Here is a 2,500-nt window from a genome sequence, read left to right as displayed (position 1 = left end):
AAACAAATCACGCAGAGACTTTGTCTTTCAACCTGACTGAAGTGACCTTAATTGAGTTCAATAAGTGAATCAAGAGGAACGTAGGAGCAGATAGACTCGTCATGGGTAAGAAGAAAGATGAAATAGGAATGTTCAACTTAGATGTGAATAAACAACTTATTATATATCAATAACCAGTAATCTTTTATAGGAAATGTAAAATTGGAGACCTTTTGCTAGGAATATAATTTCCATTCTCTTCCCTTTTCCATCTTAATAGCAAGCTAATGTTCATAGTACATATTCTTTAAAGAAATATATCATCTTTATATATTTAATTTGAGCTTAGAATTCTCCTCTCTCTCTCTCGCTCTCTCTCTCTCTCTCTCTCTCTCTCTCTCTCTCTCTCTCTCTCTCTCTCTCTCTCTCTCTCTCTCTCTCTCTCTCAATCCTCACATTGGTATAATATCTAATATAATTCTATCATAGAATATATTTAAAAAATAAATGTTAAAAGTATATTAGAGTAATTTTTATGAGTATGCTAAATGAGATACTTATAATCCATAAACCGGTTTTCGATAAGTAAATATCTCATGGTAAATAAGATATAATAAGAATTATGATATAAAGACGTTTTAAAATTTTTGGTATTGATGTTTATTTGTACGTTCTAAAAATCGTGTCATTCCCCATTACAAAGACTTTATATATCATTTTACTAGTTAAACCAGGAATTCTTTGTGTAAAATCAGTTTTCACTCTACTCATTAAAGACATAATTAATATACCAACTTTTGAAAGAAAAAAAGAAAAAAAAGTACTACTTACGGAAAAATACTTCTATTTGGGTAATCTCTAAATTTTCGCGCATTTAATTGAAACAAAGTAACATTCATTCTATTTCTATTTAAATATACCAACTGGAGAATATATGAGCGCGTATGACAGCAAGGTATGGACGAAAGGGAACCGCGAGATTGAAAAATAAACAAAACTGTTTAGTTAATAAAAGTTTAAACATACTTCACTTTTCATACTCACATGGAATTAGTAGTAATCTTCTACATAGGAGAATATAATATTTCCTGAAAATAATTATAATACATGTGAATTAAGACGAAGGTATTGTGGAAAAAAAAGTCATATTCCATAAATCATTCCCTGCAGGACTGATTACAGAAAATATGAATGAAGGAAATTATAAGAAAATAACATTGAAAAAAAAAAACGAGGTTAGATACAGGTTTTTGTAATATACTGTACTCAAATAATGCAGCCAAGAATGACCAAAAAAAAATTAAGATTTGATTTTACATTCTGGATTTATCACTAAATAATTTGGGTAACGAGTCTATATAAAAGATTTGGATTTAGATCAGTCAAACTTGTAACATTAATTTGAGCTTATGGTTAATTTGGAGAATGTAAAAAGGGAAAGGTGCCATACGGAATACAATAGGGATCAATATCCATATAAAAAATAATGGACCCTCTTTGATGTTTTGAAAGCTCGTTTATGGCTATCCGGACAATGTAAGGGTCAGGGGGAGGAGAAATAATGTTGTAACTTCAAAGTTGTTGTTGTGGTTAACAGATATTGCTCTTGTACACTAAAGGACAGTGAGTCCTCGGTGTGCACAGAAGCATTATTATTATTATTATTATTATTATTATTATTATTATTATTATTATTAATTGGAAAAGCAAAATGCTCTAAGCTCAGGGGTCCCAACGGGGAAAATAGCCCAGTAAGGAAATTAAACTAAGAAAAATTAAATATTTTAAGGACAGTAACAACATTAAAATAAATAATTCCTATATAAACTTTAAATAATTTAACAAAACTAGAGGAAGAGAAATTAGATAGAATAGTGTGCCAGAGTATACCCTCAAGCAAGAAAACTCTAACCCAAGACAGTGGAAGACCATGGTACAGAGGCTACAGCACTGCCCAAGACTAGAGAACAATGGTTCGATTTTGGAGTGTCCTCCTAGAAGAGCTGCTTACCATAGCTAGAGAGTCTCTTCTACCCTTACCAATAGGAAAGTAGCTACTGAGCAATTACAGTGCAGTAGTTAACACTTTGGTTGAATAAGAATTGTTGGGTAATCTCAGTGTTGTCAAGTGCATGAGGACAGAGGAGAATCTTTAAAGAATAGGCCAGACTATTTGGTGTAGGCTATGTGTATGCAAAGGGAAAGAACCATAACCAGAGAGAAGGATCCAATGTAGTACTGTCCGGCCAGTCAAAGGACCCTATACTCTCTAGCAGTAGTATTTGAACGGGCGGCTGGTGCCTTGGCCAACCTATTACCTATATTGAAAGCGATAAAGTCTTATTCATGGTAATCCTATGTGTATGGATACAAATTTGCCTTCATCACGCTTATCACTTTGAAATTAAATCACTACCCAGAGAAGTGGTAAAAAGTATGAGGGAAGCTAATGTGAATATAAATGATCAGTCTAATATAAGACGACTTACAAATGAATATATGACATTCATAAAGCCAAAAA

This window comes from Palaemon carinicauda, chromosome 24, assembly GCF_036898095.1.
Source record: "Palaemon carinicauda isolate YSFRI2023 chromosome 24, ASM3689809v2, whole genome shotgun sequence".
NCBI classification, from domain to species: domain Eukaryota; kingdom Metazoa; phylum Arthropoda; class Malacostraca; order Decapoda; family Palaemonidae; genus Palaemon; species Palaemon carinicauda.
This window is presented reverse-complemented; position numbering follows the sequence as displayed.